At 41.9% G+C, this 26,533-nt stretch overlaps 1 protein-coding gene across 1 annotated transcript in view; it reads right to left on the bottom strand.

The window, feature by feature from the left end:
• Positions 1 to 26,533, bottom strand: part of Fbxw7 (F-box and WD repeat domain containing 7) — a 151,822-nt gene that overhangs the window by 95,579 nt on the left and 29,710 nt on the right. The window contains exon 2 of the mRNA XM_021643880.2: positions 6,032 to 6,079. The gene's annotated coding sequence lies outside the window, so the exon portion shown is untranslated. The remainder of the gene's footprint in view (positions 1 to 6,031; positions 6,080 to 26,533) is intronic.

The raw sequence follows: 26,533 nt of genomic DNA, 5'->3' as shown, positions 1-26,533 counted from the left end.
ACTCAGAGGCAGAAAATAACTCAAAGTTCTTGAGATCAGTCGTTCAAAACTAGTTTCACTGAACTAAACCCAAAGTGCTGGCAGGCCAGGTGAATTCATTCCCCTTTACTTTTGTGGCCTGCGGAAAGCTTACTCAGCTCCCCAGACTGCCGCTCCCTCCCTCCTTGTCCAAAGCACACCGCCACCGCCACACCTTTCCCTCATCTCTTCCTCTTCCCTAACCTTTTCATTTTAACATCTTCACCACAGCTGTAGAGCTCCTTCAGTACAAGGCACAGCATAACTTGAAGATTAGGATGTGGACATAATTGGGGGCCACTATTCAGCTTTCATAAATACAATATAAAACAGAAAACATAACAAGCCCAGCATAGCGACAATGCTGGCGACGCAGCCCTCAGGAGCCTAGGGCAGCAGATCCAATGCAAATTTGAAGGCAGCTTTGTCTGTGCAATCAGCTTGGGACCACTGGGGTTTATACAGAGATGCTAAAAGAATTACTAAACTAAAAAGTATGAAAAGTAAAAGCAAAAGTATAAAATGGCCTTCGAACTGATAAATGACTTTTGAAAATCAGTCTGAACTGAGAAGAGTGCAAACAGCTGTGAGCAGCTCACACTGCCTGAGGCTCAGACAGCAATAAGGAGAGGAATGGCAGGGTCCTTGCTGGCTGAGTACAGTTTCTGGCAGGAGTAAGGGGAAAGTTCTGAATACAGGCAATGGGAGGCATATGTCACTGAGTGGACTACAGTTAGAATGCTGGGTTTATGTTATAAAATTTTCCCAATTTAAAAAGTGACAATATGCCACTAAACAGCTTGAATAGAACCTAAAGACCCACACAGATTTTATATATCAAAAGACTAAATATCATTTAATGTCAGCTTGTCCTAGCATGTCCTTTTAGAGTCAGACAGGTCATTTCTCAGGTATTTTACAGGAGATAGACTCAAATAAACAAGAAACACAATAAAGATCTTCAACAATTCCATTAACAAAACCCAAATTTACTCAAAAAGAAATAGCACAATTTGGTAAATGTTCCCATGTATATGTTATGTAGTCAACAATACAGTATTATAGATCGATGTTTTTACAGTAAGGAAAAGGAATACAGCCTTTTCATAATTAGAAAAAGGATAGCAAACTACAAATTTAATAGCTTTGGTGTGATTTCTAGAGCTATTTCCCCTCAAACTGATGGATTTCTTTTCAAATTACTCATGACTGCGGTGAGACGACAGAAAACCCGGGTGTTTCTCTAGCTGAACACATGTTTAGTTCACTTTCAAACTACGATGGCCGCAGAATTTGCACTGGATAACTTCACTCGCAGCTCACTGAGTAGCAGTTCCTCATTGAGCTAACACTGTCCCCGATAAGCTCTTTTCTATTACTGCTTTCAAGATTTTCTCCTCATTTGCAGCAACTAAGCAGCCCGAAGACTTAAGTGGCTAAGTGTGGATTCTTTCCTAAGGGTTCTGCGTGAACTTCCCAGCGTCTCATTGCTCATCCTCATGTAACTGCATACAGCCGGCGATCCTCTCGCAGGTCTCTCACTGCCGTCTCTGCTCTTCATCTTCCCCATCCTCCTGGTTGATGACTTTATCACTCTAAGTTAACTGATGCTCCTCACTGTTAAACAGTTCTTTTGCTTATTTAATTAACTCTCCTTCCGGAAAGCTCTAAAACTCTCCTGCATCTTTAAAGCTTCTCTGCAGATACTCTCTATGCTCTATCTATTGGCTCCTAATTATTCTTCTCGAGTCCTTTGAACACAGGATTCCTTGGTTTTTCTGATGATACTTAGTTATTTTAAGATCTTAATTAATCATTATTTAGCCCTACTCAAGAGTCGGCTTGTATTTGTTGGTTTTGTGTCTGAAAACAAATCACACCTACTTTCCGTAGATGTCTAGCAACTCCTGGGTGAGAATGGAGAATGCGAACACAGAGCAAGCGCACCTGGACTTCGCCCTCTCAGAGGGGCTTCTGGCTTTAGTGTGTGCATGGGCGCTCCAAACTGCTTCCTGTGCAGTGGGCAGCTACTGCCTGTGTCTCGATTCCCTCACCTTGGAATCGCCACAGCCTCTTTATCAGCCTGGTGCCCAGGACATTACCCTGGCCTTTGCGGAGAAGTTCATGGTGGTCATTAAAGACATGAGGCAGAAACTGTTCTCAGCTATATGGCTCACATCCTCTGATGTCATCTGGCCGCAGACTGTCTTCCCAGCATTTCAGCTCTTCTATTAGCCTGTGTTGTTTGTGAGCCCTAAGACAGCTTTGGCCACCCAGGCCACATGCCAAGTCCAAGAACATTCTCAGTCAAAGAGTAAACAAAGATCTATCTTGTATGGACCCATTTTCTTTCAAGATTGGAAATCATAGGCAGGCATGTAAACTGTCACAATCCCAATGCTTTGGAAACTAGGATACTCAAGACCTGCCAGAAATACACAGCAAGACCCTGTCTCTTCTCAGGGGTGGGGACTAACATACACAACATAAACAAATATAAACAAAGCAACCACACACAAATAGCATTCTGTGTAACTCATAGAGTCAAACATAAGGTTAGAGGAAACGAACACACGAGGAGCTGAAACTCAAATACAATACTGACTCTTTTCTTTGGGCTCTGGCCATCAGACACAGAAACTCTAGTATTTTGTATAGACTAGTGATAAAGCCTGTCACTATCGATAAGTACTTATTTTAAAATAACTTCAAACTAACTTCAAAACAAAAGGTAAACTCTATAAATATTAAAATGTTTTATTCTGCTGGGCAATGGTAGTAGTACATGCCTTTTATCCCAGCATTCAGAGGCAATCAGATCTGAGTCTATAGCCAGCCTGGTCTACAGAGTGAGATCTAGGGCAGACAGAGCTACACAGAGAAACCCTGTCTCAAAAAACAAAATCTTTCGTTCTTCCAATGACATTTTTCTAAAAGTAAAAAGACAATCCACAGGATATGAGAATATACTTGCAAATCATTTATTTAATAAAGGTCTAGTAGTCACAATTTATAAAAAACACTTACAATTTCACAATTCAACACTGAAAGTGTTTGCTCTGAAAAATGAACAAAAAAACTTAGAGAGCTCTTTCTTATATTTTTGGTTGTGAGCCTAGCCTTTAACGGCTGAGCCATCTCTCCAGCCTGAGCTCTTTCTTCTGAAATAGCAGATAGTCAATAAGTACATGTGTTGGGGGTTGTTCTAATACTGGCCCTCAAGATCTGGTTACAGCTATCCTTGTTTTGTAAGCCTGCCTAAGATATACCTGATTGGTTGATTAAACAACCTATCCCTGACCAGGGCAGAATGGGGTAGGTATAGCTAGGGTTCCCGGGCTTTTTGGTTCAAGAGACATGAGAATCAGACAGATGGGAAGAGAGGAGTAAAGAGGATGCTACCTTGAGCTACCAGGGAGAAGAAACTGCATGAGCCCAACAAAAGAAAGGTGTGGAAAGGCCCAGATGAAGAATAAAAACAAGCACCATGGAATTCTGCAGGGAAGGTAGACCAGATGAGGATTAACGTGGATGGCACTGGATAGGCATGGGAAGAACAAGAGTGAGGCTATTCAAACAGTGTAGGTGAAATATTTGCCCAGCCCCAGGCAATTATAAATATAACAGGTGTCTATGTCTTATTATTTGCGATGGAGGGTTAAATAATACTGCCATGATAATCATAGGGCAAATAATAAAATTATATAGACCAACACACTTTATTTATTACAACACACATGAAACCACCCACAATGAAACATCCTTTTACACCAAGATTAAAATATAGACATTAACTATCCGTGAGGATGCAGAAAAACTAGAACCCTTGTGTACTGCTCTCTTGACAGCTACTTGAAGAGGTACACAAACGACTAATTATCAATTCCACCCCATTCACACACGTTCAAAAGAAATTAAACTATATATCCACACAAGAATGTACACAAGAAAGTTCACAGCACACACATTCCTACCAACCAGACAAGCAGGTCAACAGATGAAGGAATAACGTGTAGCTTACAAAGGACTGACAATAACTCACAAAGATGAGTTAAGATACTAACATGACACACACAATGCTGAAACTACTGTGCCTAGTGAATGAAGCCAGGCAGAGAAGAACACATACTATGTGGGGCCATTTTTAGAAATATCCAAAACAGGCAAACTCTCACAAGCAGAGAGCCCAGCACTGCTTGCCTAGAGACAGGAGACAGTGGGAAGATGGGTGAGGAAGGCATGCCGACAGTGAATGGCTGTGAGAGTGTGTGCACTGATACCCTCAACAGTCACTGGCAGTATGTGAGTTTGAGGTTTTCTGGCACATGAACAGTGACATAAGCCTACACACCACTGACAACTGGTTCTAACTGAAATTTAGGAGATGGGCCAACCTCCCCCTTGTGTGTAAAACACAAGAAAGCCACCACATGATAAAGTAGTAGAAATCTGGGCATCTTTTGCTCTATTATTTGCTGCTGACTGTGCTACGAACCTCACCGCTGCTCGTGTAAGCATCTGCTGGAAGTGCTATGGAAATACATTCCGCTTTCACATACAGTTCACAGGTTAGTACAAAAACCATGTTTTTTCACTCCATATATCTTCATGTATCCAGGGACTCTCCTTTAGCTAATAAATATTTTTGATGATTATATTGAAAACAAGCACAAACTGATGTCTTACATTTTATCCCATTTTGTTGAACACTTAATCTCTTTAATTTTTTTCACTATTAAGAAGGAATGCTTTGCACACTGCTAGTATGAATATAAGCAGTGTAACCTTTATGGAAATCAGTATAGACAGTCCTACAAAAAGAACTCCATGTGATCCTGCTATCCCACTCCTAGGCACACACCTAAAAGAATCTAAATCAGCACAACAAAGTGTTATGCAGCAAAGTTTACTGCAGCACTGTTCCCAACAGCCACAGAACAAATGAATGAACACACAGAAAACTGTAGCACATATGCATGGGGGGGGGCTTTCCCCTCAGCTATAAAGAAGAATAAAAACACAGTAAGAAAATGGATAGAAATGAGATCACCATGTGAATCAATGATTATGCCAGACTCAGGGAAAAGAAACTTCTCACCTGTTTCCTCCTACACGTGGAATATAGAATGAGAATGACTAATGGAGAAAAGGATGGAAAGGACCAAGCCTAAAGGACCCAGGAACAAGCGATGGGCTGAGGAGATGTCTGGTGACTAAGAAGGCTTGCTGTGTCGGCATGAGAATCCCAGTGTTGATTCCCAGCACTCACACAAGAGCTGAGCATGGTCAGGTGGCCCTGTAACTCCACCCCTAGGTTCAGGGGACACAAAAGACTGTTAGGGCTTGCTGGCCAGACAGCCTGGCCTAAAGACAGTGAAATTCTGTTTCAGAGAGACGCTGTGACTAATAAAGCAAGACGCCTGACCTCTTCCTCTGGCTTCAGCACGACTGCACACATACCTGTGCTCACATGTGTGCCCATACACACACCACACACATGTACTATACATACACAAGGAGGGGAGTTGATAGCTTGCCCTGGTAAAATGGTAACTTATCAGATTCTTCATTAGAGGCAATTACAAAAGTTATCACTTTTATCTCAGAACAAAGAAACTAAGGTAATCCAGGCTAGAACCAGCACAGACGCTGACCCACAGGAACAGCATTTATGCTGACAAACTGGAGAAACAAGACTCTAAACATTAAGCAACAGTCAACCATCATCATCATCTGCATAAATGCTGGCAATTAATAGATAATTATAAAATCTCAGGTAGACAAAAGTCTTATTTATTTCATAAATTACCATTCCTGCTTATTAACCTGATTTTCCAGACACAATGTATAGAGGGATTAAAAAGATATTAAGAGAAGAAATTTTTGTACCTAGGTAAAATTGAAAACAAATATAATTCGTATTGCACTTTAACTTATTGCTGTCAGGGGAGTTTGTGTAGCATATACATAAATTTAAGAAACATGCAAAAATACATGGAAAGGAAGCACTTACCAAGTATTTAGAGAGCCTTTTAAAAGTCTCGTTGATGGCTGAGATTTCCTAAATAATGAAAATAAAAACAAGTATTCAATGTCAGAATCAAATATACTCTGCCTAACTTAAAACAAAGGTTTCATGATCTTAAACATAACTATTATACACAATACATGGAAGAGATAATAAACTACAAGAACACTGACAAAGTTTAAAATATTAAAATATTTTATCCATAGCAAAAAGATATAGATAAACTAGCAAACTGATTTTACTATTTATAAAAGTCAGATTTAAGTCATTTTATTTAATAAAAACAGCTACAGAATAAATCCTCTCAGTCAGGTCTCAAGTTTAATTAGGTTCAAAAATTCAGGAAGAAGAGTACTAAATAATATTTAGGGAACTTATTATTTGCAGTTACTTCACTCTGCAAAAAGCAGACATTTATTTGTTTGTTGTTAATTACTTCACCCTTAATAATGACTAAGACATCTGCTTACACACAGTAGCTGCACTGAGCCCACGGCTCGTGTTTTATCTATCATTCTAAGCTGGGTATGGGGGTCCTGCTGTTTGGGAAGTTGACAGAAGGATCTAAATGTCAATGGGAAACTCAAGGCCAGCCTGGGCTGGAGACACTACCTCAAAGGAAAACACACATCTTCTACCACAAGACTCAAAAAGTATACTATTGTATAAGAATCGACTGCCTTTTATTTTAGTCAAGGTGGAAAAACTTAAAATTCCTTTTACAGACTCACCAGATCTAGTTAACACAAACTGTTACCATCTAGAAATTATACTACCACTTGGCAAAAATAAAATGTTTCCTGAGCTGGGAGATGAGTCAGCAGGTGAAAGCCCCAGACGCCAAGTCTGGTGAGCTCAGTTCCATCTCCAGATCTCATGAGGATGAAGGAAACTATCCTACAAGCTATCCTCTGACCTCTACATGTATGTACTTAGCACACACAAGCATGCACAGCAAACTATATAAATGTAACTTTAGTGTAAGTCATACCAATAGATTTTCTGTATTTACTTGTGCTAAAATCAAGAACAATCAAATTGATATCATCCAGCCCCAGAAGATAGGAAATACAGAGATAAAGGGGCATATTAGAGACTTGAACAGAAAACTTAGGACAATAAGGTTTTTATAAGATGACCAGAAATGGTTCAAACTGGGCAAAAGATTTCTTAGCTAGCACACAAAGAAAAAAACCTGGATTGTTATCAGATACTCTTAATGGAAAACTGAAATTGCAGGTTACAGACTACAGAACTCTAGCAAGGCACATATGCAACCAAGATTCATACCCAATTCACATGCTGAAAACAATGTCAATTCATCAAAAAAATGACAAGCGACGCTGGAGGGATGTGTCTGCAGTTAGGGCGTTCTGCTCTTCAGAGGACCGCAGCTCACTTCCCAGCACTCCCAGTGCCTCAGATACCTGGTGACCTTGCTGACACAGGGCTCCATGGCCTCCTGGCCGCCACAGGCTCCTACACTCACATGCACAGAACCCACGTACTGAGATCTGTACTTCTCAGGAAGGAGAGAGGGAGGGAAGGAGGGAGAAAGGGAGGGAGAAAGAGAAGGAGGAAAGAAGAGAGGGAGAGAAGGAGGGAGGGAGGGAAAAGAGGGGGGTTGTCTACTTGAGGGTAAGAGTCTACAATGGCCAAAGACAAGAGATCGTGCCTTATCTGAAGAGCCAACAGAAGCAGCCTATGGGTTTGTAAGGGAAGTACCCCATTTTATGGGCTCTGCTAACACAGATATCTCAGAAAGCCTGTAGGAATGCAAGTCTCCTCTAAACACAAGTACAGCTACCTCAGTGGCTGACACTCTTCAGCAACAGTACAGTCCCCAAGCTTCTTCCTGGATCCTAACCAGCAAACATTGACTCTTAGCAACCCAGCACTTCCCCAGGCACTAGGTCAGAGCCACAAGTTCTGTTTTGTTCACAGCAGCCTAACCACTACAGACAACAACAACAGAACATATTTTTCAAAAAGCTGGACTTTGAATGTTTTCACTGCAAAGAAATGGTAACTGTTTGAAGAGGTGCTAACTGGCTTAAAATATTACACGGGGACCTGGAAAGTTGGCTCAGTGGTTAAGAGCACAGGCTGCTTTTCCAGAGGTCCTGAGTTCAATTTCCAGCAACCACATTGTGGCTCACAGCCAGCTGTACTGAGATCTGCTGCCCTCTTCTGGCGTGCAGGTGTATATGCAGATAGAGCACTCATAAAATTTAAAAAATCTAAAACAAAAAGAATAAAATAAAATATTACATGGTACATATATGTATCACAACATTACATGGGACCCCATAAACATACATGCTTTTTAAATTAAAATGTCTTCTAAATTAAAATAGAAACCCTTACTTGTACAAAAAAAGTTTTAGTGTATCACATTTGAACGGTGCTCTTACCTGAGCACGCACACTGGAACGGGGCGACATGGAAGGAGGAGAGCGTGTCGGTCTTCTGACAACGGGGTCATAGGCTGTCCTGAGCAACCTGACGCGGGTCCTAGCAAAATCAATTCTAGTGCTACCACTTAAAAATGGCTAAAACGAGCAACAGAGATAGCTCAGAGGTTGAGAGTACTGGCTGCTCTTACAGAGGTCCTGAGTTCAATTCCCAGCAACCACATGGTGGCTCACAACCATCTATAGTGAGATCTGGTGCCCTCTTCTGGTGTGCAGGGACACATGCAGGCAGAACACAATATGCAAGATAAATAAATAAATCATTAAAAAAGAAATGGCTAAAACAAAAGGGCCCTGGAAATTTACTTAAAATCTTAGCACAAGGCAGCCTAGAAGCAAATGAAGTCACGCACTGCATAGTGCTGATGTCATCGCTTTGTACTTTGACTTGATGCTGGTTCCACAGATTAAAATGGAGAAGCTTTCCTACCACTAGCAGCAAGACACAACACTCCTTGTGTGCATGTGTGAGGACACAGGTGGACTAGCATATGACAGTATAGAGTACAATTACATCGGTGAATGCTGCTTGGCACCGATACATAATTATGCTCCTTTACATACTGGCATATTGTTTGTCATTATTTTAATGTATTCTCTAGTTATAAAAAGCATTTACTTATGAGGTTGGTGGTGCAGGCCTCTGTGTCAGCACTTAGTAGGCAGAGGCAGGCAGACTTCTGTGAGTCTGAGGCCAGGCTGGCATATATACCATGTTTCAGGGCAGACAGGGCTATATAATAAGATCCTGTCTCAAAAAAAAAAAAAACAAAAAAACAAACAAAAACAAAAACAAAAAACAAAAGACATTATAACAGTGTGCTGCGATGTAGCTCAGGTTTACCATCTCTTGTCATGCAGCAAGAAGTTACGCAGAGTAACTTGCCTATAGCCATCTAGGACTGTGTGAGCGCCTGCTGTCATACAAGGAGACTGCCTACCAGCACATTTCAGGGTATCCTGTGTTAGGCAATGTAGCACTGTGCTAAAAGTACCAGGATCATCTTCTACCAACCAATTGTCTACAAAGCAAGTAAGATTTAAGAATAACCTTATAACAAGATTAAAGCATTTCTCTCATTTCTCTTTCCATTCAAAAAACAAATGATCCCAGGAAAGCAGTCTAAAAAGAATCTTAAAAACAGTTTGAACTAAACGAATATAAAATACAATAAATCAAAATGTGCATGATGTAGTCCAAGCAAAGCTTAGGAAAAATTTTACAGCATTAGTTGCCTATATTTGAAAGGAAACAGCACATATCTGTAATCTGGAAGATTTCATGCTCAAGACCAGCATGTGCTACGGACAGAAATTCTGTCTCACAAAAAGAAAGGAAGGAAAAGAAATAAATGAGAAGAGAGGGCTAGGGAAAAAGGACAGAAAGGAGGAAAGGAAAATGGAGGAATGAAGAAACTGGATAAAGACCAAGGCAAACTCAAAGGGGCGGCAAGATGACTATAATACAGAGCTGAAATCAACTGATACACTGGAGGAGAAAGAAGGAAAAACTGTAAACCCAAAAGGTGGCTCTCTGGAAAATTTTTTTTTTTTTTTTTTTTTGCTTTTGTAAGAGTATTTTATTTCTTTTTTTTAAAATTCTTTATTAATTACACTTTATTCACTTTGTACCCTCCCGCCCCCCACCGTGGTTCCTTCCCTCCTCCCGTCCCAATCCCTCCCTTCCTCCACCCTCTGCATGCATGCCCCTCCCCAAGTCCACTGATAGGGGAGGTCTTCTTTTCCTTCCTTCTGATCCTAGTCAATTAGGTCTCATCAGGAGTGGCTGCATCGTCCTATTCTGTGGCCTGGTAATGCTGCTTCCCCCTCAGGGGGAGGTAATTAAAGAACAGGCCAATCAGTTCATGTCAGAGACAGTCCTGTTTCTATTACAATGGAACCCACTTGGATACTGAACTGCCATGGACTATATCTGTGCAGGGATCTTAGGTTATCTCCATGCATAGTCCTTGGTTGGAGTATCTTTCTCAGGAAAGACCTCTGTGCTCAGGTTTTTTGGTTCTGTTGCTCTCCTTGTGGAGTTCCTGTCCTCTCCAGCTATACCACTCCTAGGCATATACCCAAAAGAGGCTCAAGTACACAATAAGGACATTTACTCAACCATGTTTGTAGCACCCTTATTTGTAATAGCCAGAAGCTGGAACAGCCCAGATGCCCGTCAGTGGAGGAATGGATACAGAAATTGTGGTTACATCTACACAATGGAATATTACTCAGCAATAAAAAACAAGGAAATCATGAAATTTGCAGGGAAATGGTGGGATCTAGAAAAGATCATCCGGAGCGAACTATCCCAGAAGCAGAAAGACGCATACGGTATATACTCACTCATATAGACATGTAATATAGGATAAACCTACTAAAATCTGTACACCTAAAGAAACTAATCAAGAAGGAGGCCTCTTGCTAAAATGCTCAATTCCTGTCTAGAAAGGCAAAGAGGATAGACATCAGAAGGAGAAAAGAGGGAACAAGTCAGAAGCCTGACACAGAGGACCTCTGAAAGGCTCTGCCCTGCAGACTATCAGAGCAGATGCTGAGACTTATGGGGAACCTTTGGGCAGAGTGCAGGGAATCTTAGGAAAGAAGTGGGAAAGAGTAAGATCTGAAATTTTTAATACAGCTAAGAAGGGCTCCAGCTAAAGCTGCAACAGGAGGGTGAAAGCACGCTTACCGCCCTTACAAACTGCCACCAATCAGCTAAGAAGGGCTCCAGCTAAAGCTGCAACAGGAGGGGTGAAAGCACGCTTACCGCCCTTACAAACTGCCACCAATCAGGAAACACTTACGCCTACAAATTCTGCAGCTGGGAGAGAATGATTACTTCATTCTGAAAGATACACATGCTAAAATCTACGTAAGAGAAGTCAAACCTGAGTTCTCCTAAACAAAGAAATTCAACTTGCAACTACAACAGTTCCTAAAAGGAAGCAACATGCTTTGCTGGGCACATAACAAAGGCAACAAGCATTGACATGTACACAATAGCAAAACACCCACATGTAGTCTCTCCTAGACAACTGGCAACCACGTGTTCCAATGGAAAATGCCAAAGGACATTATTACAATGAAAATTATAACACACAAATCCTCAACAAGGTATAAGAAAATGCAATCCAAAAATACATAACTGAGTAAGAAATAGCTTACAGTGGTTTCATCAGAGGAACATTCACCCGGCTCAGTTTTTTTTTTTTTTTTTTTTCTTTTCTTTATTTTTTGACAAGGTTTCTTTCTATAGTCTTGGCTGTCCTGGACTTGCTTTGTAGACCTTGAACTCACATTGATCCACCTGCCTCTGCCTCCCTCCGTGTTGGGTTTAAAGGCGTGTGCCCACCATGCCTGGCTCTGGCTCAGTATTTTTAAAAATCCAACAAAGTCAGCAAGATAGCGTAGCAGGTAAACATGCTGCTGACTACCTGAGTCTGAGCCTCAGAGCTCATCTAACGGAATGAGAACTGCTAAAAGTTGTTCTCTGCACTCAGAAAGAAGTGCTAGCACAGGCCTGTGTGCACACATGTGCACACGAATACTAAATATATACGCATATGTGTGTACATATAATATATATAATATATATACAATATATATACACACACATACATATTATCCATATGCATATGGATCTCACAGCAGAAAGGGAGGACCAGCTCCTAAAAGCTGTCCTCTGGTCCACAGCACGCACATGCATACACACAGCGATAAGAAGTTTAAAGAGAGAAGCAGGTCTACAAAATATGTGAAAGTCTGTAAGTTGAAGAAGGTAAAATGGAGAAAAGGAGAAATATATTCATGGGCCAAGAAAAGCTTGGTATTAAGATGCCAATCCTCCTAATGTACACACATTGCCTGTAATGTACATTCCAGGAGAAACTGTATGGCAAGGCCACGCAACGGTGCATGGGAGCACACGCCTTTAGTCTTAGCACTTAGGAGCTGCTGGCAGAAGGATGAGGCTGGAGCCAGCTGGGTCACACAGCAAGGCCCTATCAGAGCAAAGGACAACCTCTCGGAGCCTATGAAAAACGTGGGTATTTTTAGAACCAGTCAAACTGACAGCAAACTTTCCTTACAAAAGGGTCATAAAGATTAAAAAAAAATGTAATACAATGAAAAGAAACCCACCAACCAACGTAAACAAGACTGTGGTAAAAAAAAAAAAACAACAAAACAAAACAAAAACAAAAACACTGCAGTATTAGGGAAGGAGGCAATGAAACAATACCATGTCAAAATTCTCACAGGTGACAAACGTACCATTACATTGGAGGCTGGGGTGGGGGGGCAGGTAGGAGCCACCATTGGCAGAATGGGTCAAGAATATTCAACCTATCTCTCTGGGTCATTCTGTTCCAGTCACAATTCTCTATGCCTAAACATGAAAATCAAAACTTAAAATAATAATAATAATAACTTAAATAGACAGGAAAATAAGAAATGTTCAAGAGTGAAAAGTACCCAAACACGGTGGTGAATGCCTTCAATCCCAGCACTTGGATGGCAGAGGTAGGGTGGATCTAGGCAGGTGGCCAGCCTGGTTAACACGGTGAGTTCCAGAACAGCTGGGACTATACAGAGACACCCTGGCTTGATAAACAAAACAAGTAAAATTCAAACAGTAAAGTTAAAAGTCAAAAGATGGTTCTCCTAGGATTATAACAGCTGTGCCTTTTAAATCCAAACCTTTCACATGTCCTCCCTTACACCCTACAAAAAGGCTTCAACACTGAAAATGAGTAAGCCACTTACTAGAACTCTACTCGTAACCAAACCGGCACAGTCTCACATCAAGCGGGAAAACACCACCCTGAGACTGAAGAAAACAAAGGAAGACTTCAACAGGCAACAGGTTCAAGTCCCAGAAGCCCAAGGCTCCATGTGGCAGGACCTTAGATGGACCTCTGAGATTCATAAGTGAAGGGATAGCTAGAATTCACAGGTAGAAATAACGTGTTCTTTAGGGGAAAAAAAGGAGGAATACCAAAAACCAAAGGCAACACCAACCTCTCCTGACTTTTCCAATCTCTTGCACCAGAGAAAAGCCCACGTAGATTAGGAAAACTGCATTTCAACAAGGGAGTGCTCTTAAATAAGAACCATTTGGAGGAACCAAGCAAAGCCCCTCACTTCTGCCAACAAACAACTACAGATCTGAACCAGGAAAGGAACACAAGTTACCTACCATAAGCACTCAGCTAATCCCAGTTAGAGTATTTAGCTAATGAAAGTTTAAAACCCCAAATCTCCACCAAAAAGCAGAGAACACAGTAAAGTAAGGTCAACTGAAGTAACTGCAGCAGACATTTACAAGCTTTTTCTTTTAATCTTTAACTAAAAATACCAAAGACCATTAATAGAAATGGACAGAACAAAGCAAGAAATGAATTAAGAACTGACCATTGTCCTGGCCAGTTTTATGGCACCTTGACACAGGCTACAGTCATCTAAGAAAAGGAAAGCTCAACAGAGGAAGTGCCTCTGGAAAACTGCTGTAGGCAAGCACTGACAGCGGTCTGAATTACTAGGAGAGCCCAGCTCATGGTAGATGCCATCACCCTGGGTTCTGTAAGAAAGCAGACTGAGCTAGCCATGGGAGCAAGCCAGTAAGCAGCACTCCTCCACGACCTCTGTCTGCATCAGCTCCTGCCTCCAGATTCCTGTCCTGTTTGAGTTCCTGCCTTGGCTTCCCCCAGTCAACTGTAACTCAGGACATTTAAGCCAAACAAATTTTTCCTCCAAGTTGTTTTTGGTCACGGTGCTTCATCATAACAATGATAACCCTTGCTAGGACAGCCTTCTCCAGGAAAGCAAAACTAAGAAAAATATAATGGACTAAAAATTTAAAAATGAGAGAACTGAAGACAAAAAAAGCACAGCCAAGAGAATAAAAAGAAATGAAGAAAAAAATAGCACTGACAATCTAGAAAAACATCCATAATATGAACAATTGAAATTTATGAATAAAAGTAAAAATTAAAAAAAAAAAAGGACTTAACAGTTAAGTTATAGTTCAAGGAGCAGCAAGATGGCTCAGTGTAGATGAGGAAGCTTGCTGCCAAGCCTGATAGCCTGAGTTCAATCCCCTGGGCCTGCATAATGGAAAAAGTGAAGCAACTTCTGCATGTGTTGTCCCCTGGCTGCACACACACATGCCCACAGACACACAAATAAACAGGAAGACGTGCATCCTAGCGGCAGTACATTTTTCTCTTTTTACTAAACCCTGTACGCCATATTACTCTTGGTATGTAACAGCACTCAGGGATGTGCAAACAATTCAGCTGTTATCCTACCTCCATTAAACCATCCCATTAAAGCATACTGTTTTTGAATCAACTAGGAAGTAATGGAAGGCCAACTATATTAAGACTGGACAAGAGATGGGCGTGGTGGCGTATGCTTTAATCCCAGCACTTGGAAGGCAGAGGCAGGTGGAGCTCTACAAGTGCAAGGCCATCCTGGTCTACAAAGAGAATTCAAAGACAGCCAAGACTACACAGAGAGACCCGGCCTGGAAAAAACACAAGGACTGGACGAGAAAAGATGAAACTCCTAATGTTTTAACCCTAGGAGCTGGGGGCCCCCCGGCTCCTCACATCTTTCTATGTGCTTTTTTGTGTAAAAACGCTCTATTATCTGCTCACGAGCAGGCCAACGGCTCTCCCTCACCCCTCCAGCACAGTCATGAACTGAAACAGGAACTCTCAGCTCCTCTCACTGACAGAGCTACTAGGATGTCTCAGCCAATGAAGCGACCCCACCATTGCTGCTGCTGGTGCTGCTACTGCTGTTGCCAAAGCATCCTCTCGTTCAACGTAAAGCATCAGAAGCTTCAGGGGCTCCAATTTTGTAATTTTTCCTTATTTTATCGTATGAACATTAAGTTTTCTTTAAAACACACAACAGTCAAACTTCTCTCTACAGTATATCCCAACTGTAAGAGATGCTGAAAATTAAATATTTACACTATTCTGCTGTTTCCCCATAAGAACAAAGCATAAAATTCATGCTACCTGCTCAATGTCTCAAAACACCACTTATAACACTCAAAACCTTAAGCATAACTGACCACCTATCCAACTTCAGTCTACTAGTTTAAATTTAGCATTTTCTAAAACATTTGCTACTAAAAGATAAAAATCAATTAATGCATAAAATGATTACAATATCAGGTAATTCCAAATCCTTCAAGGATTCCAGACCATGTGCATACCCAATGAGAAGTGTAAGATACACTGCTGCTACTTCTAACCTCAGTAAGAAGAACTGGGAATTCTTACTTTGTTTTGTTGTGAGGGGCACACAATGGCAAGCAATCTGAGGAGCTAGGTTCTGTCCTGACACTAAGTGGGTTTCAAGAGTCAAAGGTTACCAGGCTTGCCAGCAGGTACTTTCACCTCTGAATCATCTTGCCAGCCCAGCATGGGTAAACCTTATAGTTTCACTGTGAACATCCATGGTCCTGTCTTGGCTGGTGCTCCTGTTTGTCCCAGGGCTCTCTCCTACTCTACTAACCACTTCCTCAGGGTTCCATCCCTATACGCCATAGCTACCCTCACCCACATTCTTACATAAACCAGCTACAGTAGATTTGACCAACTGACCCAGCTATATCAGCCCCTAGCTGTTAGCTATTTTGAATAAATCTACTATAAATACTCTTGGAAAAACTGTGGACACGGTTTCACCTCTGCTGTGAAAGTATCTTCTCCAAAGAATGAAGTTGTAAATCAAAGCGACAACACATGCTACAATGTGAATTATCCATGAAAACATTACTCGAAATGGCAATAAGCCAGTCACGAAGAGATAACCACTATATGACTACATTTATCATAAAGTTCATAGAGACAGTATCGCAGAAGTTACAAGCAGCTGTGGAGGATGAGATGAGGGGTTCTGTTAAGAAGAATGATTATAAAAATGAATAGTGATCGTTGCAAAATATCCCTGTCACTACACTATGAACATTTTAAAAAGTTTAAGATCATAGTTCTTGTCTGCCACCCCCGTTCAGCCATCCCTCTTAACCCACCTTCCACTCTTTTTGGGTTCCCAGCTGACCCCAACAACTCTCTACCAGGAACCCATGGCCAACACATGTAGCTTGGGAGTCAGGCTCAGAGATCTATGTGTAAGAGAAGGTGGAAAGACTGACGAGGCAGAGGTAGAGGATAACTCCAAGGAAGCAGCATCTTTCAGATGCAAGGCTGCTACACATGTGAACACACAGAGCTGTAACACACAGAGACCCACAAAAGGTTGGAACCAGATAAATCTGGAGCAAAGAGCAGAGGAGCAAAGTCCCACCCCTAACCAAGAAGATAATCACAAGTGATATCTGCTGAGAAGGGGAAGTCCCAAGACCAGGAGTAGTCAACACAATGGTTTTGGTTTGGTTTGGGGGGCAAGTGTATGCGTTTGTTTTGTTTTGTTTTGTTTTGTTTTGTTTTGTCTTGCCATTTTTGTCCTAGTGGATTTCTGTTTGTTTGTTTGTTTTGACCTTTTTTTAAAGCTTTGTGTTTTTTGAGAGACAGGGAAAGAGAGAGAGCATGAAGTGAGGTGGGTAGGGAGGTGAGATGTATCTCAGAGGAACTGAAGAAGGGAGAAGAAATATATAAAAAATGTGTAGAAATGTTAAAAGAAGCAAAATGGCTAGTTCTGCCAACACCCATTCACTACGACCTGGACACTTAAACTGGGAATTTTGCCTCTTTAACTAATAACACTCCTAAGCCCCCCCAGGCCTTACACAATAGAAACTATTAGGCTTCACATTTCATAGATGAAAAGTGATCTGGCAAAGCTACTGTTTTGCTTTTCAATTATGTGCAGGTACGCATCTGTGTGTATGTTATGCAGAAGCTGAAAAGGCTGAAAGAGAACACTCGATCCCTGGAACTGGAGTTAGACTGCAATGCTCTGCACACTGAGCCATCTCACCAGCCTGAGGTGAGTTATGAAGGTAGATAGAGGAGATCTGGAGCTATTCCTGGGGGAGCTCGGCTATCGCGATTACCATGTTATTTCATTAACTGACAAAAGTAAGCGGGAGCCATAGATAGGCAAGGCAGGGTTTCTGGGGGAAGAGAGTTCTAACCCAAGCAGTGTCTGCCTACAAATTGCCCTTGCTCCTGTAAATAGTCAATACCCCATCACCTAAGCTCATGCAGGGAATCCTACGAAAATGCAGTGGGCCATAGACAAAGACATTAAAATAACATGGAGACCTTCTGGGAAGAAGGAGGCTAATGGGAAAGGGATAAGAAGAAAATTGGCAAGAATATATAACCAAAGTATATTATATATGTGCATCTAATGAAATTATAAGAGAAAATATTAAAAGATGTAGAGCAAAGCAAAAATATTTGAAATGTTATATATTCTATACTTTGTGTATTTTGTCACAATTCAAAGAAAAGATATGGGAAATGGCTACCACATAAATATGGATACTCATACACACATGCCTCAGTGAAGAGAGTTATTGCTGAGTTCCTCAGAACCCAAAAGGCACTGACTCTTCATTCCCTAATCACAGGAGATGCAGGGAAGATGATCTGACTCCCCAGGGCACACTACTGACCACTACAATTTGCTCTGTCTTAAAGTGCACCGAGAATAAAAAGATACACACTATGCTAGTTGCCAGGTACTCTGTGGATGTGTAGACAGCAAAACTCAAGACACTGCCTTTAGCGCTTAGCATGTATGTGGAGATAACATGTCCAACGGCAGGGTCATAGCACAGTGCTTGTTTACCGTATAACCCACGAGTTCAGAACTGCACTTGGCAATGAAAAGTCCAAGGTCTTAATGTGATAGCTGCTTAAGATGGGAAAGGTACGCAATGGATTCATTTATTCTATGTATGTTTTCATTTTTCCATACAAATTTATTTTCTTAGCTATCAGTATTAAAAAAATAAACAATGACATGCAAGAGCTTTTGGGAATCAGCTGCAGGGCCTTTCTTACATAGTTCTAAATCTAATGTATATCATTAATTCTCCCTTTTTAAAAATTCCAAGTGCCAATAAGGTCACAGCAAAGTATCTCTCACTACTATTTCTTATCTACCACATTTTATAATATAAGCACAACAATAAAAGTCAACAAAACAGAACAGCTCTTAAACTTGGCCGTTGAACTTTTAAAGGCTACACAATTGTTCAATAAGCATGTGAAAACACACTGTAGCTGACTGTTGAATGTCTCCCCTTCCCTCCTCTCCCGTCCCCTCCCCTCCTGGTCTACTGTATTAGGCCTGCTTGCCTGCTGGTAGATTTCAGAAGTGACTGGACACTGAGGGCCCTGACCTGATCAACGTATGAACCCTTGACACAGCAATCCTGTGGCTGCAGTACTGGAAGGAGACAATGAGGAGGATGCAGGGTCTATTTGAATAAGGAAATCACTAGAGAATGACTTGGCCTTGGCCTCGTGTACCTCCTGTTTACTTCCAGGCTGTCTGCCCTGGTGTGCCACGCTGTGCGCCATGCCCTCTCACCACAATGAGCTGGTACATCTAAAATCATAAGCCAAAAGAAAGCTTCCCAAGGCTCGGGAGAGAGCTCAGTCTATACAATGCCTGCCTAGTAAACAAGGGACAAGAGTTCAATCCCCAGAGCCTACATAAAAAGCTGGGTATGGTAAAGCATGTGTGTCCCAGAGTTCAGGTGGTAAGTGAAAGGAGAATCTACAGGCAGACTCTCCAAAGTGTCAAGCCACAGATCCCCCACACACACACACATACACACACAAGCGTGTGCACACATACACACACACACACACACACACACACACACGTACACACACGCACACACACGACACAAGTTCTCTTTGGTTGCTTTTCTCAAGTACTGCTCACAATGATGCAAAAAGCCTGAGTAATAAGAACACTAGAATGCCAAAAATAATTACACTTGCCCCTGCAAACTTAAGTCTTCTGAAGAGAGTAAGTAATTTTGGTAATTACGTGTCTCATCGCTATGACAAAATACGTGACAGAAACAACAAAGGCCTTACTGAGGTGTACAACTTAAGTGGTGTGCACGAACCAGTGCAGGAAGGCCACAGATGAGTTCCTCAAGACAGAATCCTGTGCCAGACGCCTCACATTACAACAGACAAGGAAGAAGAGTGACAGGGCCAGAGCCCACGCTGCAACCCTCAGGACCACTTCTAGTGACCTGCGTCTAATATTAACTCCCGAACAGCACCAGCCTGTGAACAACAATGCAAAACACGAGCCTGCAAGGAGCACTGAATTCCAAACAATGATTGTGATAAAAGCTGTGAATGGGCATACCCTATTGAATGTTAAACAAGGACAGCTTCCCCCCGTGGACGGGACCTTTCAACAAACATTCAGAATAAAGAAAAGCTGTTTGCGCATATGTGCACATGTATATGTGTGTGTGAGTGCGTGTGCATGCCTGTGCATGTGAACATGTGTGCAGAGGCCAGAGCCTGACCTCTGCTTGGTTCCTCAGGACAGCCATGTAACTTGTTTTTTGAGTAAGGTTTTAAAGCAAAGTAAGGTGGGACACACATGTGTCCCCAGCACTGGGGACGCTAAAGCAGAAGGACTCTGACTTCAGAGCCAGAGCCTGAGCTACACAGTGAAACTCTGCCTCAAAAAAAAAAAAAAAAAAAAAAAGAAAGAAAGAAAGAAAAAGAAAAAGAAAGAAAGAAAATCAAAAGCAAGTAATAAGGAACTCAAGAGAGTATGGAATCAGTGTAGAATTGTAAGAGAAGGGTAATAATTATTGAACAAATACAGAGCATGCACAGGTGTTTGGGGTTTGTGTCTTCATAACATCTGACTTTCAAAAATTTTATGTGGCAATTTCAGGCACACTTAAAATGCAGAGAATAAGCAGAATAAATGGCTATGGACCCATTGCCCTGCTTCATCAGCAGAATAAATGGCTGTGGACCCACTGCCCTGCTTCATCAATCAATTCCTATGCTTCTTTACCTCTCATTCCCAGCCACTCAACTATTTTCTAATTAAGAGCTAAGTCTTCCACTTCTGGAAATAAAAATTCCTTAGCTGTGCAACAAATACACATACCCTGGTAGCACACACGTGTATCAGACAAACACTTCTATGTCTCTAGGAAGCATGTCCAGTCACCGTCTACCATCAGCGCTCCTCACACCCAAGGCAGTCAGTGATCAGTGTTTTTACTTCTGACACCACACACTGCCTCTGTCTTACCTAAAACTTAATATAAATGAAATCACAGAATCCTATATCCAGTTCCTTCTGCTAAGTGTATCTGTGCAATTCATCCATGCCTTTTTTTACACCGAGAGTTCATTTTTATTAGTGCAGGAAGCTTTCTTTAGCCATTAGCCACTGGCTGAGGTCTGGGTTGCCTCCAGTTGTCAGCTATTCGGAATAAACCTGGTATGTCTTCTTTTCTTCAAAGAGCTTCTTCTGAATGAGTGTTTATACTTCTCTTTGCAACACACGGGAGGACAATGTTAGATCCAGAAGGACCACAAGTTTCCATTCCTAAGAGGCCGCATCTGGGAGGGTCCTGGGTATCCTCTTCAGGAAACCTGCGGGCAGGCCTTGGAAGGTCAGCCCTTCTGGCTGGTTTTGACGGCTCTTTCGTGCTTACCTTGCACTTCCCGAATGACTGACAGTGACTTTCGTCTGCACTAAGAACACACTGAGCACACAGGCCAGGACAACTACAGTAAAGAGATAAAGAGAGATGTCTCACGAGAAATGGCTGGGAAGGTGGGCTACGTGTCTGTCAAACTCTGGTAGTTCAGATTTAGACTGGTTTGATTTGAGCGACTTCTAGAACAGCTACATGGAATCATAATATAGGTTGGGAACACAGACAGGTTAGTGCAGAGTAGAAAGCATGATGTTGAAAATGCCTGGACAAAGAGCCAAAGAAAGGTCAGGAGAGAGGAGTCTAAAGCAAGAATCAGAAAAAATTTATTTAATAATTCAATCAAAGGGAAAAGGCAGGTAAAATAAATTGTGCTTAAAGGTGAACAAAAATGCAGAGCAACAGAACACGTAAGGGGTCCCCAGAGGAAAGAGCCTGCAGCCCAGTAAGAGGGAGGACTCTCCGGAATGCCACCAGGGTTCCTGTCGTCCCTGGAAAGTGAGGGGAAAGTTTTCTGTGGAAAGAGACACTGGTAGAAGCCTACAGAGAACAGAAGACTGAAATGGTATTGGGATGATGAGTAAAGCGATTAACAAAAGTATTGCAAAAGGGTAACCAAGCAATATTAACATTTCCCTGGTTGATGGCCATGAATTAATAATAACTTTTCTGTTCTTACACTGACGAATATATACAATTGCATATTTATAATTTAAATTATCTATAGACATATGTGTGTGCATACATACACCCTTTGGGGTGGCTTTCTACTGTAGCATTTAGGTGGTACAGGAATGAAGAAAACAGGTAACTGATTTAATCTAGAAGAGGGACTCTGCCCGTCAAATGGGACAAATATCTTCAAGTAAGGAGGAATTAAAGCCTGACCAAGCAGTACACAAGACTCAGTTACCAAGAGCAGAACAAAATTGTTAAGAAAAGACGAAACAATCAAGTACAGTAGCTACAGTGGTGACAGCTAACAGTGTAACAATCATTAACATAATTTCCATGCCAATCAGAACAGGCAGCAGAGAAACGAATCACAGTAAGTAAACCTAGAACTCTAGGTAGGCATCCAAGTCCGTACTAAGCCAAGGAGAGTTACTGTGGGCTCAGAAATGCTGCTATACCAGTGTCTTTAACACAATCTCCAGAAAGGCAGTTAGTGGCAGCCGACGGAAGGCTGTTCCCAATGACTAAGGTGCTTCTTCTGCGTGCTCCATGGGCGGATGGACTGCTCCTAGCAGTCTTTGCATGGTGAGGTCTGATGGCACCCCTACTGATGAGGCAAACAGCATGAAGAAGTGTACCGGGTTTATCCAAGTTATTCTCTTGAGCCATGCCCTAAGGAAGTGTAGGACGCCCAAATGCTAAGAAGGACTCAGGTTACAGTAGGTGTAAAAACAGAGTGAGGTTTCAGTTACAGAAGTGTACTGACCACTGTGCTTCCAGTTCTGAACAGCCTCCCTCAGACGCTTCACTGAGGATACAGCAAAGCCATTCTGATAAATCAATCTTTCAGCCAGTATGAAAGTGATCTTCACGTGTCAGCATAACTAACAAGGTCACAAAGAGACAAAGTTTTTTCCGTATAAAAAGTTGCTAGCTGGAACTATGTATTTAGCCTTTATAAGGACTGCAGTTAAGACTTTTGGTCCTTAAAATTCAAATCTCCCTCCCCTCCACATACTAGCATAAAAACAACAAAGAACAAGAAAGGACTGCAGTGTTGTTAATACAAGAAAAATTAAAATTGAACAGGCTCAGGCAGCAGTAACAATCAATATTTGCTAGCTATAGGCTTATCAACACAGGACACCCGAAAGAATCTATTATTTGAATTAAGAGTTGGGGGAGAGGATGGAAGAGTTGAGGGAGAGGGTGGAAATAGGGATGATGGGTCCATTGGGTATGGTGGCAACTTTTTTAAGCCAAACAACTGAAAGGCAGAGGCAGGCGAATGTCTGAGTTTGAGTCCAGCCTGGTCTACATAGCGAGTTCCAGGCCATCCAGGGCTAAAGTATTAAATCAAAAACTGATGCCTATGAAAGCAATCAACTGTACTAGAAGACATTAAACAGTCCATAAGGAGACAGATGGTCATTTCCCAACTGAAAGCTTGTAAATTTAGTGCAGTTCTAATCATAACTCCAATAGCTGTTGGGGTTTGCTTGTTATTAGAGTACTTTGGGAGGAGGTTTTGAATTTGATAAGCTGCCCTAAGTTTCAAGAAGGATAACTTTATTAGTTCTCAAAACACATTAACATTGTTCTAATTTTAACAGTGTGGTGATGAGATGAAAGTAGAGAAACGGTGTCAATCCAGAGAACAGAAACAATGCAAATACAACTCACTGTGTCAGCAAGGCTTTTCCCACTGTTAAAAGGACATGGCAGAGTCTTTCTAAAGAAGGGATTCCTCTGACTTGGGCTGTAGTCCACCGTGGCAGCAGAGCATGACACAGGACAGTAGCTCTTATCACGGGGTCATATCACAGTGGTCAGGAAGCAGAAAGACAGCATGTCTGTCTGTGCCAACAGGCTTCTTCCTCCTTCCCCAGAACCTCCACCCTCAGGTTTCCGCCCCTCCTCAAGGGTGGGATGAGGTCCAATTCTGTGGATCTAACCTAGGGCCTTGCAGATGTTCCGCCAACATTCCAGCACGGATGATATTCTCAGTCCCTGGCCTTTGAGAAAGCCCCGACCTCCGGAGTACTGGGATTATAGCTGGCTTTCCTTCCCACCTCACCTGCCTCTCCTTCTCTGACCAGTACAATCAGGGCAGCTCCTCCCTCAATTAATCCCCTCTGGAAACACCCACAAGTGCTCTTTACTAAAGTCCCAGGCATGGCTCCATCTATCAGGCTGGCACTCGCATTAACTACACACTCAAGCAACAAACTAAAACACTGACAGAGCTGAATGTAGGAGAGACTAGAAAAATATTTGCAATGCGTATGTGCAAATTATAAAAAGTGACAGAAATCAATACAGAGCCAAAATACAATGAATAAATGTAAAACATGCAAATAAAAGATTTAAAGAACAGGGAACCAGAGTGTGAAGATGTTCAGCTTCACTAGAACTTAAAGTAATAAAATTAAATAAATTTTTATATCAAAGTTAAAAAAAACTATGAAAGTTCAACTCATCTTCCACGCAGACCAACAGGAGTGTAGATAAAATCAAGGGAAACATGGTGGCAGGTATCAAGCTGTAACTACCTTTTGGACCCACAAGCAATACCTGAACCTACACCCGCAGGTCCCTACAGTCTGGTGCTTCTCCCAGATCAAGCCACCACTTACAGAAACACCACGTGCAAGCATGACAGTCTCACTGACCAAAGGACACAACCTACCTATTTCTCAGCAAAACTGTAATTCAACATGGAAACGTCAACAAGGGCTTTAAGAAACAAACTGCTTGAATGCATCTAGAAAGCAATGTGAAATAAACTTTTCAGGTCATTTTATGTGCATGTCTCAGACATACAAAACCCAGAGTAGAATGACCACAGAACCTTAAGACACCGGGTACCTAGTAAAAGAGGAAAGACAGATGAGAAGGAAAACAAATTCAAAGAAAAAGCACCTAGAAGTCAAGGAAGCTAAGGCAGGAAGGTCATGAGTTCAAAGTTAGCCTATGCTACAAAAACAGGTGAGGGATATGTAGGAAGCCAAAAGGTATTGTCTCCTTGACCTTGAACTGGGCTCAAAAAGCTATGTTACCACTCCTTCTGAACTTCCATGGTGTGTCTGATTCACTTCATTATTTATTCTATTTTTTATTATTACAAAATTTTAAGGTATTTAAAACGGTATGCTTGCTGATGATGAACACCAATTCCAAAAGGTACAATGAAAGGAACTAGGCAAGAAGTGGGAGATAAATAGAGGCTTTTGTCAAGGCAAAAATCATAAACCATTACAAAGACAATAATTCAGATGGGGAAGCCATGACCTACTATTGAGAGCAAGCCTGAGCCTCAGTAAGGAAGAAGGAAATTAGGCCTCCCGACCAGAGGAAGGTAAATCAAGTCTAACTCGTTTGTTATCTCGGCTCATTCAGCCTGGCCTCATTGTGATGTTCCAGGTGACCTTGAATGGAAGAGGCACATTCTGCAGGAAATGCAGGAGACAGAGGCCTGTTCCAGCTCACAAGTTTATCGCAGCACAATCACTCGTAGAGAAACAAACAGCAATACTCCACACCTAGAGAACCGCGCTGGCATTGGGGAGAAAAAGAAGCCAGCTGCAGAAAGCCTTCCTAATCACACTAGGACTGAAGCCAAGCAGCTGAAGGACAAAACCCAAAACAACCCAAAGCTGAAACACACACTAGGCAAGAAAAATGGTGGCAAAAAATGTAACCCTCTGGGAGAGAGACACTGGGAGTAAAGTGCTTGGCAATTTTCAGGTCTTAGAAAAGTAAAATACTTAAAGCCAGGGATCTAAGTTGCAAAAAAAAAAAAAAAAAAAAAAAAACTTGTTAAAACATATTGGATGAGTCAAAGGATTCTCCTCAGAGAGCTAAAGCAAGTGTGCAGGCAGGATAAACCGCCAGATCCACAAAGGATCCCCACAACAGCACTCTAGCACCACAAAAGCTCTATGAGGACAAGGTCCCTCTGCCACTAGGCACTGTCTCACACCCCATTCCATATGAAGTCGCCATTCCAAGCAAGAGCTGTCACCTTGCACGTCTCTTCTGAATTTGTTTCTTATGGATGCATGTGACACACAAGGCCTAGACCACATGTCTGTATCTTATCATGTATTACAGCCTAACATGCACATATCCCAGCACCTATGCATATCTGAAGTAAACAATCCAAAACATGGCAACTGAGATTCTCGAAATGACAGATTCTAATTAAGACTTATATAAAATAAATCCCTTTTCCTCACAGGAACCTAAAAGCAGTCCCATCAGCTGCTCAACCAGCTAGAACAGAAGAGATTCTATATGATGGCAATTTCCTATTTTGCTATAACCTAAACTGCAAAGGGGAGTAGGACCGCAAAGAATGAGGCACAAGAACTTAGCCACTCTCCTAGAAGAGGCCTGAATCAGACCCCAGAGGCCAAGGGAAAGGTCCCAACTCAAGGCAACCCTTTGTAAGTTACTATCCTGAAATATAAGTAGCAGGGCACTTGTCTATCGAGGCCTAGGTTCAACCCCCACTATTAGGAGAGTGGGGAGTAGGGCAGGGATGAACAGACCCTAATGGGTTGCCCTAGAAAAGGAGAACCCAGGCACGGCATCTCTGACCACCGCAGTTAAGGTGAGTCCTTATAGAAGTAAGGCCTATCTTTTTAAGAGCCTCCTAGACCATCCTAGCAGTCCTCC

The sequence above is a fragment of the Meriones unguiculatus genome, chromosome 2 (assembly GCF_030254825.1).
Source record: "Meriones unguiculatus strain TT.TT164.6M chromosome 2, Bangor_MerUng_6.1, whole genome shotgun sequence".
NCBI classification, from domain to species: domain Eukaryota; kingdom Metazoa; phylum Chordata; class Mammalia; order Rodentia; family Muridae; genus Meriones; species Meriones unguiculatus.
The sequence above is the reverse complement of the archived record's forward strand: the minus strand, read 5'-3'. Positions and strand labels throughout refer to the sequence as shown.